The following is an 18,588-nucleotide window of genomic DNA, read 5'->3' as shown; positions in this document are numbered from 1 at the left end:
GTCGGAGCCCGAACAAGGATACTTCATAGATTCATGGAAAATATGGAATAACATAATAATTGATATGAATAATAAGGGGCCGGCAAACATAATTGTGTTTTTATATTGAGGTTTGTTGATTGTAAGTATGAAATAATTGATGAAAATTTTGTAAACTTAAGAAAGATTCAAACCTTATATATATAGTAGGAATGATCACGTGCGATGCACGTGAGTGATTAATAATGAAAAATATAATAACGAGATTTAGATAATTTTTAAAATCATTTGAATAACATCTTGTTGATGATCGTTTGAATAACATCTTGTTGATGAGTATTTATTAATCTAAATATATCAAAACACAATAAATAAAAATACACCATGACGATAAATCAAATATATTCACTTATTTATATAACAATTTTCACTTTGCATGATTATAACATAATGACAGTTCTATCAAATTAACAAAGATATTTTTCATCCAAATATCAATCACAATGAAAAACAATATAAATAAAATTAAGAGAATAGTAAATTTTACTAAAACCAAAATCACAATGTATTTAAATGGAGTGCATATAGTGATTGTTAAATAAAATTCTCTTAATTAACTAAATTATCATAATGATGTTAAAATAAAACCCCTAAACTTGTTATTAAGTTAAATATCAATTGTGTTTTTGCTAACTTTTAACTCCTTGTGAATTTTGTTTATTTTTTTCCGTTTATAGAATAGATATTACACATCAACTCAAATATTTTAAACGGTATAGTAGCCCAATCATCATGATTCAATCGATGTATCCAACAAGGACAATTATTGCACTCTAACAATATCAATAATTACACTAATTGTAATCTATGAGAATCGATCTCATGACTTTGACTCTTATATATACCAATTGTAAGATCATGCATTTGTCAATTTATCAAAAGTTATAACCAGGGTAACGATACAACATTAACTAAAATCTTTTAAAATCGTAAAACAACTCAAACGTCACATTTGGATTGTTATACCTTACATAAACAATTATTGCACCTAACAAATATGAGATAGTTGTTATTTTACATTTTAGAAATCATTTTTCTAAATCAAATTTATTCTCACTAATCAAATAACTTCATCGAACACAAAACAGTTTTAATTGCTAATAATAATTTAAACATAAATATTAATTGTTAGGGTGACCACTCTATGTCATACTTCATCATATACAATTAGAAATTAATTAATAGGTTGAAAAGAACAAACAAGATAACAAATCAATATATTATATACGATGATTTCGTAATAGAATAATGCTAATATAACCATACTTTGTATTATGTTTAGAACACAATTGAAAATTGATCACAAAATATATAATAATAGAAACTTTAATTTTAAAAACATTATTATCTAAAATATTATCATAATACATAATGAATCATAAATGAAATCACTAAATTATTGAGTAGCTATTTATTTAATTATTACTTAAATGAATTTATAAAATAAAAGAAAAGATATAAATATTAAATATTCATTAGCAATCATGAAGAAATACACTAATTTTAGTAACAAATTTTAGTTAGGAACAAAGAAAAATTATGGGTAAATTGATAAATTCAATATGCATTAGATAGACAATAAATTATAAAAGAACGCATCAAAAAAATTATTGATTTAATTTGCTACATTAAATGAATAAGGGTATATTGGAAAATTCACAATTAGAAGTCATATATTTATATGTATGTTAAATATATATATATATGTGTGTGTATGTATATATATATATGTATGTATGTATGTAAAAGTAAATCCATGACTACAACATGATGTGATATCCAAACATTCACCCACTCATAAGTTAAGGTTCAAACATCTCCTAAACTTTATTCCTCTAAACCTCACAATCTCATGTCATCTAAGTAGCAATTAACGTTTACCTGACCTAACGAGGGATGTATCTATAACAAGTTACACATGCAAGGTGACAAATAGGTAGTTGCCTTGGGAGGCAAATGCACCATATGATTAACATTTGGGCACTTGAGGAATGATCAAGGCTGCCTCTCATCAAGAAAAATGCAAATGGCTGCTGGTAAGCGGGTTCAAGCTCGACTCTAATATCGAATGGGTAAGTTCCATTTCAGGTTTGGAGAATGCTGCAGCATCATTGACCCGTAGCTTCTTTCCGGGCCTCTCACTAGGGCCTTTAACTGGAGAAGTCGACTGGAAATCAGAATCTGGGGTTTGTGGTTCGTGACGAGAGAATGATTCATCAAGAGAAAGGCTCTTGTCTATGGTATGTCTTTTAGGAGGTTTTTCGGGAAAAGGTGGCTCGGATGTTGAAGCAGGAGTGGCTGGATCAGTTTTAGTATCTGATTCTGGGAAATTGTCCTCTGTTCCAGGCCCCTCTGGAACAACTCCACTGATGCGCTGTTGTTCTTCAATTATCTTCTTTAAGTACTTTCCTTGGGCTTCAATCCTCAACTGTAGCTGTCTCTGCACCTGTAAGATTCAAACATAACATAATCTCATCATATTACATTGACAACCTAATATGCAAAACAATCTTCTGATTCATTCATAAATTAAACCATCCTCCTAGTTGAGGAACTAATATACACCGTTCATCGGGTAAATGTCAGTCTATATTTTTCTCAAGAGAGTGAAAATAGAAAGGTGAATTTAACTTTAAATTAACCCTGTCATTTCAGGAGGTCGGAGACTGGTCATAGTAGAAATGGGTTTCATTAATTTTCGTAACCACACAAAGTTGATGCCACTATAAGCGTATGGTAGGTATATAACAATTGGGTGCTGAAAAAAGACTTCGAGGAATGAGTGGGAAACCATTACTAGCCAGATGTCGGCATAATTGATACATCTTTAATCCACAAGAAAATATGTTCCAACATTCTGAATGTCTAGAGGATAAATTCTCCACAGTTCAAAGTAGTTAAATATTGAAACAGCTCCAGAATAAGTTTCGATACTATCACACAGAATCCGATAAATGTTTCGAAGCACGCCTTGGTAAGCAACAAAGGTAAGTAATCAAATGGTCTTCCCACACACTGACCTTGTAGTATTTCAAACAAATTTTCTAGGGGTTTAAAAGAACAGGAACGAGAAAAAAAAAATATTTACCTCTAATTGCTCATGCAGTCGCTTTTGAACCTCCATCTGCAGCTTGAGTGCTTCATTTATTTGCATACCACTACATGCAATACATAAAAAAATCATAAAGAAAATGAATATCTGCAAATAATTGCACATTATTAGGCACAATATAATATAAAAGGTCACCCACGTCCATTAGTGATCCATACGAGAAATTGACAAAAAAAAAATAAGAAAGAAGATTCAACTTACGATGAACCATCCAAGCTGGAAAGCATATCTTCAGATTCTTTTTTATCTGGCTTTGTCCCTAAAAAATATCACAAAATGTACAAGTAACCAAATGCAAGATTAAATATACACCAAACCAACTAAATAATCAGTAAAAATTGCAATAAAATGCCTTACCATCCGAAGATGAATCTGGAAGATACTTGGCAAGCCGGTATTTCTGTTTGCAACAATAAAATTAATGAAAGCTCCCAAGCAGACAAAATACACAGATAACTGCCTTCTGAAAGAATTAATGACATGAATACCTGTAAGTGGCTTTTTACATGGTAAATTGTCAGCCCTTGAACTCCCATAATTCGGAGTACACCTTTCGGAGTAGCTCCTGAAATTAAAGTGGAGATATCAGAAAACTCCTCGATCTTTTGTAACAATCTTTTGGGCTTCCAGGGGAGGGGCTAAAAATCTGAACCTTTGTACTGTGAATGAAGATAATAACTTACTATCAGGACCACCAAGTTGTGCTACAGCTTCAACAAATCGGTCGTGGAGCTCATGTGTCCAACGAAGCCGATATTTTGACGCCAGACTTGCATTGTCACCTCCACCGGTAGGTTCCATAGTGCTTGTGCCACAGTCTAGCTACTGACTTCGAATTACTGAATTGCTGTGAACTAAGCTACAGCTTGAACCACCTTTGGGTTGATGCATACCACATTAATCTATGTGGGAAACAGAAATCAGTACCGCATTAGAGCCAAACAAACATCAAAATCAGCAGATAACTAACATTATACACAAAGATGGGAAAAATTATAAGCAACACTAAAGCAGGCAGCACCCAAACACATGATAAGCATCGGTTGGGTATGATACCTTTAATGCGTTCTAAAAATACACTTCTTCCTTTTTCTGTCATGTGAGGTTGATACTAGGAGGGGCAGACACGATGGCATAACAATGAGGACATATTTTCAACAAGAGAATAAATTATGATAATTGTTAATTGTCCCACATCGGTTGGATAATAACCTGGGAGTTGTATATATGGGCTTGGACAATCCCCCCCTTGAGCTAGCTTTTGGGGTTGAGTTAGGTCCAAGTTCCAATCTTAACATGGTATCAGAGCCCGGATTCCACCGTTATGTGTTGGACTGCCTATAATTAGGCCACCCGTTCTGCCCATAATTGGGTCATTTGTAAACTCCACGCTCCAAATGTTCATTCCTGGGCGCGAGGACTGTGTTAATTGTCCCACATCGGTTGAATAAATAACCTGGGATTTATATTTATGGGCTTGGACAATCCTCTCCCTTGAGCTAGCTTTTGGGGTTGAGTTAGGTCCAAGTTCTATTATTAACAATAATTGGAAAGCATTCAACACATTTAGCCCATTGAAAAAAATTTATTATTCAATTTCCATAGAAATGAAAATATCGTGCAATTATACCATGAAGATTGCATAAAACATTAACTTGGATATTTGCTACACCGAGAAGGCAAATATTAATTAATGAAATAGAAAGTGTTTCCAAACCCTATCTCTTACAAAAGGGATGCAAAATTTTAAGTCAGATAACGGTGAACGGATTGCTCTAACCAACATAAAAACACAAAGCTATAGTCGACCTATAATAAGGAAACACTTGAGGGAAATTGCTCATCTGTCTCCGACTATACCTAATAATCCCAATGACAAGACAAAGCACATATGACCAAATCAAAGTCATTTGAATCACCTAAGGCCAAAAATATGAAATAAGAACCCATAATTTTAGGAACGCTGCAGTGGACGTGTAGAAATAAAGGAGGAAAAGTTCTTCCAGTCATAGCAAACTATTACGAAAAACACATGGAAACTTTTCGATTAATAATCCTCAGGAGAAATCATGTCAAGTAGCAATTAGCAAATAAGTTCCCCTAAATGAAGCATTTAATTGAGCACCGTTAAAGCCATAATTAGAGTACAAACGTAACCCATTGGCCACCTCTCACTCCAAATATGAAGTATAATTCAGCAGGACACTTGAGAAATCAGCATTCTCACATCAAAAGCTAAAAAATACAAAAACAAAATATAAAATTCACTAAATTGACCGAACTCCAAAACCGATAAGAGCATGCAATTCCAGTAAAGTCGGGAAAATTTCGCATGATGATGAAATTAATAAGGTAAATGAAAAAACAGAGAGAGAATCCATACTCAGATCTATTAATTCCAGGGCCGATCCCTGAAATCTTTGATATGCTATCATGAACCACCCCCCAAAAAAATTAAACTCAAGACGATTAAAATCAAACCAACAATTCAACTTCGCAGAACACCCAAATCTCCAGAAGTAGAGATGATGAAGATTATAAAGGCGATTGTACGGTGATCCAACCTTGTTTGGATGATACTAATCAATATATATATATATATATATATATATATATATGTATATGTATATTTACTGAGCTAAGGCCTAAGAGGGGGAGTGGTTAAAGGCTCTGAAATTTTGGGTGACAAAAAAGATGATTGATGGTACGACCAATTTAATTACTTTTCTTTGTCATATGTTATATGTGCTTGTATAAGTTTTCCACTAACTTTCAGCTTGAGTTCAATAATTTTTATTAAAAAAAATTATGAGACGATGTCACGAATAATTTTGTGATATATATATTTTATTCGATTCATTTATGAAAAAAAATTATTTTTAATTGTAAATATGAACATGGTTGATATATTCATGAATAAATACTTCTGAAACTTTCTCACATAGACGTGATTTAAGATTTACGTTTATATAAATTGTAAGAAAGTCGTCGCCACACAAAAGGTCTGGGAGATCAAAATGTCATTATAATACAGTCATACTTATCCAAAATGTGAAGTATGAAACATAGTCAAAAAGTAAATATAACATTTGAAATTTTCAAGAAAAACATCTAACAATTTACATTTTTTTTTTTGGTTGGGGAAATTATTGAACTCAAATTATGCTTGTGTATGGATCTTTACAAGATATATTTGAGATTATATTCTATTGGACATGGTTTTAAATTGGAGTCATGTAAGATTAATTGATAAACATTCCTTTACTTTACATGATACTTTAATTCAGCTAACAATAATGCACTTGTTTTTTAATATATAAAAAAACTGTAATAATTGTCGATGTTTTATAAATTTGACTTTAAAATCTCAAATTTGATATGATATAATATCAATTTATAACAAATTAATAATAATAATAATAATGCAAAACTGCAATCATTGGACATATTAAAAAATATGTCATGAATTATCAAAGAGCATTTTGAGTAGCAAACACGAGAATTTAACCAATAATTAGGGTAAAAATTTGTGTAACACATATCTTTTATTTTTTAATATGTCCAATGATTGCAGTTTTGCATTAGGGTAAAAATTTGTGTAACACATATCTTTTATTTGCGAGACAGATCTTTTATTTGAGTCATTCACAAAAAAATATTATTTTTGATGGTAAGATTATAATTTTTTATTGTGTATATCGGTAGATTTGACTTATCTCACAGATAAAGATTTGTGAGAACATGTCACAAGATACATGTCATCAATTATTACCATGGTCCATTTTCTTGGACTAGGATGTTGTGAGGTTAGAAGTGTAATTTCACGTGGTGATGTTTTCAAAGACGGACGAAGCAAATGACGACAACAAACAGATCGACCGGCAATGGAATCTATCGGCTTACCATCCAAAGGCTGCTCATATATATAAATATAAGAAAAATATATATCGAAATTTATTTTATGTGGAATCCATGAATTAAATATATCACATGAGACTAATATTTTTCAATATAGTCATAATCCGGGCATATTCGCTTATATTATATTATTCTAGACGTTTATTACAACTGAGTTTTAAACTTGAGATCTTGTTCTAAACTCGAAAATTTGATGCTATTAGTCATTCATATTTACGGTGAATTTCTATGTAAGGGAGACATCGTAGAAATCAAATATATTTCATGTGTCACAATGAGTTACCCAGACCATACATCTAGAAATCTATGTTTTCGTTACAAAGAAGATATAGTTGTTTTATTGTTTTAAGAATATTTTAATTAGAGTGGATTCCTTTGTGAGACGATCTTGTAAATCTATACTTGTGAGAAATGACGACTCGATCCGTATTTGCAATCAAAAAATACTTTATATTAGTATTGTATTTAATAAATGGCAAAAACTTGTGTGAGACAATCTCACGGACCGTATTTTGTGATACAGATCTCTTATTTGGGTCATCCATGAAAAAATATTATTTTTTATGCTAATTACTTTTTAATGTGAATATTGGTAGGGTTGAACTGTCTCACAGATAAAAATTCCTGAGACCATCTCACAAGATACCTGCTCTTAATAAATTGTGGAAAGGTATTATATAATTTAATTGATTTTAAATCTTTGAACCTATATCATTAATTAGAATGTTTGAGTATTGTAGGAAATTAAAAAAAAAAAAAGTAAAACGATGTTTTAGAAATAAGAAAGAAAACTAGCCAAGACACCGAGAGGTAGTTAATAGTTATTGCACAACCAACGTGATTTACAACACTGGAATATTTCTGGCATTTGCTTGATCAGAAGAAACATAAGAAGAAGTTAAAGTCAAGTGGCAGTGTCCGGTTTTTACACCAAACCAGGAGTACGCACATCCCATGATCCTCATCTAGCACATACCTTAGTCCTTAGCACGCTGTCGATGGAGCTCAGGCGATGCCATTTCAGGGCTGTGGCTTCCAAAATCATCAGCAGATAGTGTTGGACATGATTCGAGTGGATTATGGGAAGATGAAAACTACACCTTCATTTCATTCCCTTGGAAACCATCACCATCATTGTTTACGACACCGTTTCCAATAACTTGATCAGCTAGCATTTTGCAGGCTTGTTCTAGCATAGCCATATACCGTCTCTCAGCATCTTGACGAATCTGCATGTGTTTTTCAGCCTGCGCAGCAAAAATTAACCTTTATATACACAGTACCAACAAGCTTCGAGAACACAACATCACCATTTAATTTAAGGAAATTGACTCTGTAGCATAATGTCACCCTTCCATACATCACTACTTCTTTTAAAATCTATAACCGAAAACCATGTCAAAGAAATCATTTTCATACATTTTTTTCAAAACTTTTAAACTGAGACAAGTTGAAGCGCCGTCTCTAAATACCACCAAAATATGCATTGTGTCCGATCTCTAGTGTCGAAAATGTCCTACAAAGGGACTTACTTCAACTTGCAAGTGTAGTTTGCTTTGAATTTCCATTTGAGCTCTCAATGCCTCCTTAGCTCGATAATCCCTAATGCATCATTGAATCTTTTATTAGTTTTCGTGTTTATATTACATATGCTAACCAAAGTGCAATCCACACAACAGACTATCTAATAAAAACACTTTACTCATTGATGTCAGCAGATTGCAAGTTTTGAGGATAACTGCTGTCATGAGGGCTATCCAAATCATAGGAACCTGAACGAATATGCAATTGCAAGAAAATAAATCAGTTCAAGATAAATAGTAATATAATATCTCTTGCTTAAAATAATCATGAGCACAATCAATCTTGGTCAATAGATACAAGTCATGATAGAGGGCGCAATATAATCAAGTTTTAGAGGATGGGGCTGACTAAAGGAAATGATTTCAATATCTTCACTTCACTTATCCCAAAAAAAATTTCCCCATTACTCCCTCGAGGGCAATGTTCAAGGGCTGTTATGGTGTCGGAGACAATGCCTCACATTATATGCTGACCATGTTCACAAGATTAAGGTCAAATGACAGCAGTCGAGATAGGCATTTGAAGTTACACCTACCATCTTTTGAGACCTCACCGAGATCTTTTCCCGACTGCTTGCCTAGTCTGTATTTCTGCGAGAATGTATGTGAATAATCCAGTCAAACACTAGGCAGGTGTAGCCAAAATAGTAAGACACACAAAGAAAGGCTTCGCCTACACGCTAAGAAAAAATGTACACTGATTAGTAAATAAAATGAGAACAACCTGGAGATGACTCTTTAGATGAAATAGAGTTAGTCCCTTGACACCCATCGCTTGCTTTAGAGCCTTCGGGGTAGCTTCTGCAAATATCATTAAGGTAAAGCCCACTAAAAGGCACAAATCCCTATCTGGACTCCACAGAACATTTGCTAAAATTTTATAAATACTTACAGATCAACAATTCCCAAACAGAACCAATCAAAAACAAGAAGAAAAAAAAAACTCATAATAGAGAAAAATTTCAACATACAAGATGCCTAATGCCTAGGTTCCATTAAGAACTTCCTCAATGAACAGGTGGCATTCTTGATCTCATCAACAAGTATTCATTGTGCGTGATGGGTATAAGGGCTCTGAAAATACATTTACCACAAAGCTCAACAAGATTGGTTTTGCTTATCCCAATGAATTTGATCAAATAATTACCAGGATGTCCCTTTTCTCACATATCCAGCCCGTACAACTAACTCGACTGTTAGTATTCCTGCGGACATCCATTTCTAATTTCCTTATGGTTGCATTTGTCTTGAAGGATTTGTTTTCAGCAAGTATTTGATGGAAGGATTCGAAATGACTCCATATTGAGATGATTTGAAATCATTACAAATGGCTCAAACAACCATTAGTTGAGGGTTTGAAATCCATTGTCAAATAAATTTATCGAAACAAATCAATGAATTTATCGTTATGAATCTTTAATACTTAGCTTCAACTTCATCGATCCAAATGCAACATCAAATACTGATATACCATTTTACATATTGCGACACAAAACTAAGCTTGTGAAGGAATGTCAATGACCTAGGTCAAGAACGATCCCAGTAAAGAAGCAAAATTCCTGCAATGCAGTTATGGATGAGCTGAGGTGGACAAAACGGGATTGAGTTGAACGAAAAGAAGTTCAAACTTTATGAAGGTTGACCCCAAAAATAAAGCCTTCTCCACTCATCCAAATTCCCATCTGCCCAATTTTTTCCCGATTTATATGATTACATTTAATCAATTTGCATAAAGACAAACTCAGGCATTCCACAGACATGGTAACTTAGAGCTGACATCAAGATAAATTCTTTTCTTTTTGATAAAGATAAAATCTTTTTTATGCGAAAGGAATTCACGTTCTCAAGACCATAACAACGAACGCGGGATAACAAGATCCATCAAGCACACCCACCAATATTTCAACATATGAAATGAATTAATATGCTGCAAAAGCTAAGAACACAAAATATGAGAGAGAAAACTGACTGCTGGGGCCACCAAGCTGCGCAACGGCCTCAACGAAGCGTTCGTGTAGGTCAGCAGTCCATCGAAGGCGTGGTTTCTGATCGGAAGTGAGGACCACACACGGATCCCCCCCGACCCTTTGACCATATTCCATAATGTTTGAATCCTGGATATTTTCTTGGCTTAAAATGGATTCATGTACTTGAATCAGTCTCGGAAACATGAGGGATACAGAAGAGGGAAGCGTCTCAGTCCACCAAGTGCGGATATCGATCTTCGATCTCCTTTAACTTCTTCGGCTACTTGTGAAATGCGAGAAATTAGTTAACAGTTGTTTTCACTATGGATTTTTTACTTTGATGATGCCATTGTTTTGTTTTTTGGGGGAAGTGACGCCATTGTTTTTCAGTCTGTTTTATTCGGAGATTTCATTTACTATAAATAACAAAAAAAATAAAAAATAAAAATTGGATAAATCATAAATAGATCATATGTCACACAACTGGTGTCAGAATCGAGAAAATGGTCATAAAGCAAAAAATGAATGAAAACGTCATTACATATACATTTCAACAATAACACATTACAAGTATATGAAAAGTGTAGGAGTTGATAAATTAAGTAAAAATTTGACTAATAATTAAGAGTTTAGTTTTTCATATCAACAGTTTCTCAGACGATCAAATGGCTCATAATTTGTTTTGTGCAGTTTTTTTTACTACATGATGGGCAAGCTACTATGTTAGTTTGAGAGTTTACTCAGTGTCCAACAAATAATAGTGACAGTAGATTTTATCATCACATAAAAAAACACTACAAATTTTAGTTTGTATCAATTTTCAATACAAAAAGATACAACTGATGTGATGAAGATTCATATATAATTGGGCTATAAAATATATTATTACATGAGATGAATCTCACATGAAAGAGCGAGGCATAAGATATAACTATAAGAAGAGGAAGAAGGCGAGCTATGATAAAAATACCCAATGTTACCATAATAGCATCATGTATGAGAGTTGAAATAGGAGTAGGTCTATTGCATCGGGTAATCATAAATGAAGAGGAAATTGTGCAAGTTTAGCAACGGCAGCACACAACGTTAACAAATGGAGAATTGACTTCATTATTATAAATCAAGTTGTTGAATATTTTTAATAAAACTCGAAATTCAAAACTACTTGTTGTCCAATAAAAACCTAAAATTCCTAGTAATAAATCAAAATCTCCTACACAGTTAGTTACAATTGTTTTTTGACAAGTATTTACCACAAGAGATCATATAAATCAAATACTGTATAACTAGACCATAAATAATCTTGTTTTTTTAGTAGGTCTCATGAATCTTTATCTGTGATACGGGTACCGATATTCACAATAAAAAGTAATACTCTTAGCATAAAAAGTAATATTTTTTATGGATGACCCAAATAAGAGATATGTCTCACAAAATACGACCCCTGAGACCATCTCTCACAAATTTTTGTCTTTTTTTAAATCACGATTAGATCACCTCATCTTATGAACCAACCCAGTCAGATATACTTTGAGAAAATATGAATCCTAAATAAAATTTGGGATTTAGATTCCTGAAAATATCGAGAAATTTAAGAACCAAAATTTAAAAAGTTTTATATATTATATTTCTCTTAGGTTTTTGGGACATTGGATTCTGACAACTATTTGAGTTACTCAAGTCGACATTCTCCGTTTCGTCCACCACTGCTTGCGATATATAAAATATACTGATACATATGATAAATGTCACAGGAAGAGGAGACATGTGTAATTGGACCATAAATAATCTTATTTTATAACACATACCCGATCAGATATATTTTGAGGAAATAGGAATCCTAAAATAAAATTTTGGAATTTTAGATTGATGAAAATATTGGGAAATTTAAGAATCAGAATTTAAAATTTTTATATATTATAATGGGACTTAGGGATTTAAATTAAAGCATGGTTTTCAGAAAAAATAAGAAATTATAAATAAAGATAAGACTTTAAATATCAATCGCAGAAATTTTATTTGTCAATTTGGGTTTGGGAAATTATGCTGTAAGGCCCGAGAATTTGATTATCGTAATCTGAACTGATTTGGGTGTATTTACCGTAATCTGAGATTATTCTGGGATGATTTCTTGATTAATTGAAGTAATTATAGACGGAACGGAGTGGACTGGGAAAGACGAGAAAAGACGTGAATATATGTGCAAAGGTGTGTACTCGCGCACATGCGCGGCTGGAATGCGCGTACATGCGCGAGCATGGCAGAGCAGTTGGCGCATATGCGCCGGATGGAGGCGCGCATATGCGCGAGTTGTGCGGAAAGAGTGGTGCGTGACCAGAAGGTCTCGCGCATATGCGCGACTTGTGTGCGCGCATATGCGCGAGTAGTCCTGTAGCCAAAGTTTTGAGACAGAACCTTTGGCGCATATGCGCGGAGTTGAGGCGCGCATATGCGCCAGCAGTTGTGAAGCAGCGCATCGAGACCAGTAGGTCTCGCGCATATGCGCCGGTTGGGGTCGCGCATATGCGCGAGACATGCAGATTGAGGAGTCGCCACGTTTCTTTGGCATGCAACATATGATATATATATATATATATATAACAAACGTAATCCTCAGAATTGAAAGAAGAGGAAACCGAAGGAAATTGATTTTGGTGCTTCCAGTTACAATCGTTCAAAATCCGTCTATCCGAATTGTAATCCGACTTCAGTACCGTGTTCCTATCAACGCAAGCCACAACTGGACGTAAGTTTCGTTACGTTTAGACATGTTCTGAAATTATGATGTTGTTGGAATTGAATACCCGTCATATATGATGTTCTTGACATGTTAGACATCATAGAATCGAAGTCAGATTAAAGAACGGACTGATTATGGAATTGTTATGATTTTTGGAGTCGATTTGACTGAGATTTCATATCATATGTGTATTGTTATTGAGATTATGAGTTAAACTGATACCGATTATGAGTTCTGGTATTATATCTGTGATGTTGGGACTGACGAGATTATTGAGACTGTATTTTTATGCCGTCAAAACATCAGTAAATTGATATTGATCAGATTTGGTATTGGTTGAGATTGTATTGTGATACCATATGTCGATTGGCATTGATCAGATTATGTTTTGATTTGAGTATTGATCAGAACAGGTGTTGAATTGAGTTATATACTAATATTGTGTCTGTTCGGTATTGTTATTACCAGATTGAGAATGGACATGATTGAATGCAGGACTTCGTCTTCGTCGGACTGAGAAAATAAATGTATAAATTAATGTTGAGTTGGGATTGCACAACTCGAGTGAGGTTTGACTCGAGTTTCCCTAAATCACATATTTTACCTTATTGTATTGATTTGATTGATGTACTTGTTCTCTTGATTTATAGACAGCAGGTATTAGACGAGTAATCTTGTGACAGAAGTGTCTGATAGTGGTGGGATCGCCACGGGCACATTGCACGATGTCACAAGATAGTGTATTGGCGATTGTGCCAAAGTCTGTCACCGGATGTTTGGCTATCGATGTGGATAAAATTATAACTTCTTCTATTACTGATGATCGATATTATATCGATGTGGATAGAATCGGAGCTTCTTCTATTACTGGTGATCGGTACCGTATCGATGTGGATAGAATCATAACTTCTTCTATTACTGTGATCGATATTATATCGATGTGGATAGAATCAGAGTTCTTTCTATTACTGGTGATCGATACTATACCGATGTGGATAGAATACGAGCTTCTTCTATTATTGGTGATCGATACCATATCGATGTGGATAGAATTGGTATTTCTTCTATTACTGGTGATCGATACCCTATCGACGTGGATAGAACTGGAGTCTTTTCTATTACTGTTGGTCGATATGGGAATGCTAACTTCTGGAAACCGGGATCCCTAGACTAAGATTGAGTCTAGTCTTAAATGTGAAGTCATGAGTCTAATTGATAGTTATATTGATTCATATTGATTATGTTTCTCAATATGGTACATATTGATTTATGTTCCTGATGATGGTACATATTTAGAATAGGATTTATTCTTGATATGGATTTATATTCTGATTTGAATACATGTTAGACATATCTGTTATATGCTTTTATATTGTTTTTATGATTGCATGTATACATGATATATACTGAGAATGTAATTCTCACCGGAGTTATCCGGCTGTTGTCTTGTTTGTATGTGTGCATGGCAACAGGTGGGATAGGATCAGGGTCAAGAAGAGAAAGAGGCTGGACTAGATAGCGTGGAGATCCGGGCTTCGAAGCAACTTATGATTCAGCACTGATATATAGTTGAACCTAGTTGAATTCTTGTAGATAATACAAGAATTGTATGTTATATTTAATATGTAATTTGAATTGAATTACATTACGTTTCCGCTTTGTATTTAAAAAAAAAAATTTAGACCCTGTTTATTATAATTGTTTGAATTATTCCTAAAGACGATTAAGGATTGAATTAGCGTCCGGGTCCCCACATATGCTCATAGATAAGTTTGAATAAAAAATAAATTATGATATAATTTATCATAATAACGATGCTAATACCCAATATTTAAAAAAAATACATATCAAAACAAGTTATTTCCCCCTCCCAACAAGTGTATAGGTTGGTGGAATAAATGAATGTTTGACTAATGATCGACGAGTTGTCATATAAGACTTGTTCAGCGTGATTTACTTGACTAACGTGATACACGATAAGGATGACAATTTTCTCTGAACTAGGTAGAGAATATGATACCTGAGTACCTGACCCGAATGGATTATAAGGGTATGAAGAAGATTTTTTATCCGATTAAATAAATGAATAATCGAGTATGAGGATGAAGTTGGGTATTAAAGAATCACACATATACCCACACACACACACACACACAGAGATATATATATATATACTAGAAATAATGTACGTGCGTTGCACGTGGGAAACATTTGTTGAAGTAATTAGAATTTGAAATAAAATTAGTTAACTCAACAAAAAATAATGATAATAGTATTGTAAATTTTGACAATTTGTTTTAATTAGCATATGTAACTAATTAAGAAAAAAACATATTTTTTTAATTTTAAAAAAAGATTTGGACTACTAAAATTTTCTCATATATTTTTATCATATTTTTTTCTTTTTTTTTTGTCATATTCTCTCAATAATACATATATTTTATTACAATATTCAATTATTACAATCTTTTTTGACAATCAATGATCTGCAATTTTTTATTTACAATGTTATTTGATTATTATTCTCTTTAATGTAAATTGACAACAATTTTAACCGGATGCTATTACTTTCCTAGTTACATTTAATTTATTACATACTTATACTTGATAACATATAAAATATACCTTAATATAATAATCTATCATCACATAAAAAGTATTGATGGACTTATTTAAAAAAATATTGATTAAATGTTGTCATTTATTTGTAATTTATAATAATAATATTTTTGACAATAAATCATCTTTTTACTGAATCTTATTATACATATTTTAATATTTCATAATAACTCATAAGCATAATTAGCACAATTAAATTATTAATGTCATATTGGTATTATCTTGAGAAAAATTCATTGCATTTATAAAGTGTGGCGCCCCAAATCTCGTCACGTAATCATACAACATGTGACGTCATATGCATAAAAATTTTCTTTTCGACGACGTAATAATATAATACATATACGACAAAATAGTGCAATCACCACACTATCTACGTCAGTTTAGCAGAAACAGTATAATAAATACACACATACAACTCAAATAAGAAAATAAATCATACTGTCTCTATTTACTATTAACTACATGACTGTTTGACTAGACACATCTAGTCCTTCACCACTATCATGTCTCACGCATAGTCCTGTAACCTGCCCAACAGAAACAGCCCTCAAAGGGTAAGCATACACAACAATCATCATCGAATACATAACAGTTATATTATCAACAATATAAAATATAACTGGAATGATAACAGAAATACCCCCTTTGCTGTCTCTGGACAATCAAGCCATCAACAACCTCAACAACATCACAATGCAACAATAACATCGACGATACGTCGCACCCCAACTCCGGCGACAGCAATATCGTCGAACGAACAACAACATCGACGATACGTCGCACCCCAACACCGGCGACAGCAATATCGTCGAACGAATAACATCAACGATACGTCGCACCCCAACTCCGACGACAGCAATATCGTTGAACGAACAACATCAACGTGACAACATCAATGAGACGTCTCCCAATAACGATAGTCAACAATATCAACAATAATAAACAACAACAATTATAATACCAAATCACCCAATTCCGGTGATTTATCATCGTTTAACGCAATAGTATTCATCAATACTAAACAATAACAACATATGCTCGTACGTCAACACGTACCTGATAATCGAGTATATATAAAATCTGGCTATTTATTTGATCCCGAGGCGTTTGATGTATCTAAATAATTCAACAACAATTATCAGGTCATTGTCACCGTATCAACACAATCATAACAGCCTCAATATACAACATCAAATAGCCCAACAACAATTAATTAAACAAAATATAAAACTCGATTATAAATTCTTATCGTTCAACAATTTCATATTCCGGTGTATTTAATTAACAATACTATCATCAAACACACCCTAATTAATTAACTTCAAATAATAGGCTATTTTACAACCTCCGTCAAATTACGAAAACTTTATATCAGCGTGTAGCATATACTTCGTAGACTCCGAATATATAATCAGAATTAATAACAAATGATAAACAACTCTCCAATCTCAATCCAACGATTAAAAATCTCTAATTATAATAAATTGAGAATAATTCAAAATAACACCACTATAATCTTCTCTACTTCGTTAAAATCATACATTATTCAACAATCTTCAATTTCAGTATGATTTAATAATTTATCATATTTATTCAAGAAATCGACGAATTTCAAACATAACCAAAACTATAAAATTTATACCTCAAATCGAAGACCTCGTGTCAACGATTCCAAAACTGAAGTCAGTTCGTCGATTGAATTAACCGATAAGTCGCACGATCGAAAAGAAAATCAAAACCCTTATTTCTTCTTTCTTCTTCATTTTCTGTTGAAACTTTCTGATGAACAACGTAAGTTTCGTATTAATCTTTTTTTTTATATTATATTATATTATATTAATAATATAATATAATATTTAATATTTAACATTTTAACATCGGTATATCTCTTTGGATCAGTCAAACAATCAAATTTTTCAAAACTCAAAATATAAAACTTCTATATCTTTGAGTTTTCTACGTCATATCCAAATTTCAAATTATTTGGATTTCATATGACCAAATTAGGTCATATTTCATTCTTTAAAAATCATTAATTATTTAGTAATCTCACATTATTAAATTAACAACTTGTGATATTTAATTCAGGCATTACATAAAGTTTGAATAGTAAATATAACTTTATAGTATACATTTAATTTGAAAAATGAATTCATTGTATGACAACACTTCTTCCATTTCTATTTTTTGTGTAACCCAAAATAGTTAATATTTTTTCTCTTTTATCTTCTCCAATTCATTGTAAAAAGTTATTAAAAAAATATTTATATCTAGAAAAATATTTTTATTTATTGTTTTTCTTGTCTATATATTTTGTTATATGTGAAAATATATTCTACTTCATTGTCTTAATTGCCATAAATATTTACTATATAACTTGTGTACATTGAAGGTGAATAAGTTCATTTTGTAGTTTTTTTATTATTTGGATTTAGGTTGATATATTAATATGTGATATACATAGATATAAGAATTTTCAAATTCAATTTATTCACAATGATTTTTCATAACAAAAGCCAACTCAAAATAATAAAAATTAGGATTCATATTTATTTTAAATATGATATAAAAATAATATGTGGAAATTTTTTTTGACATTTTAGTTGC

General features: G+C 32.5%; 1 pseudogene; it reads right to left on the bottom strand.

The window, feature by feature from the left end:
- Positions 1-1,778: 1,778 nt before the first annotated feature.
- LOC142538467 (uncharacterized) lies at positions 1,779-11,026 on the bottom strand (annotated as a pseudogene).
- Between the last annotated feature and the right edge of the window lie 7,562 nt (positions 11,027-18,588).

Source organism: Primulina tabacum, chromosome 3 (genome assembly GCF_025594145.1).
Source record: "Primulina tabacum isolate GXHZ01 chromosome 3, ASM2559414v2, whole genome shotgun sequence".
Taxonomy (NCBI): Eukaryota; Viridiplantae; Streptophyta; class Magnoliopsida; order Lamiales; family Gesneriaceae; genus Primulina; species Primulina tabacum.
This window is presented reverse-complemented; position numbering and strand designations above follow the sequence as displayed.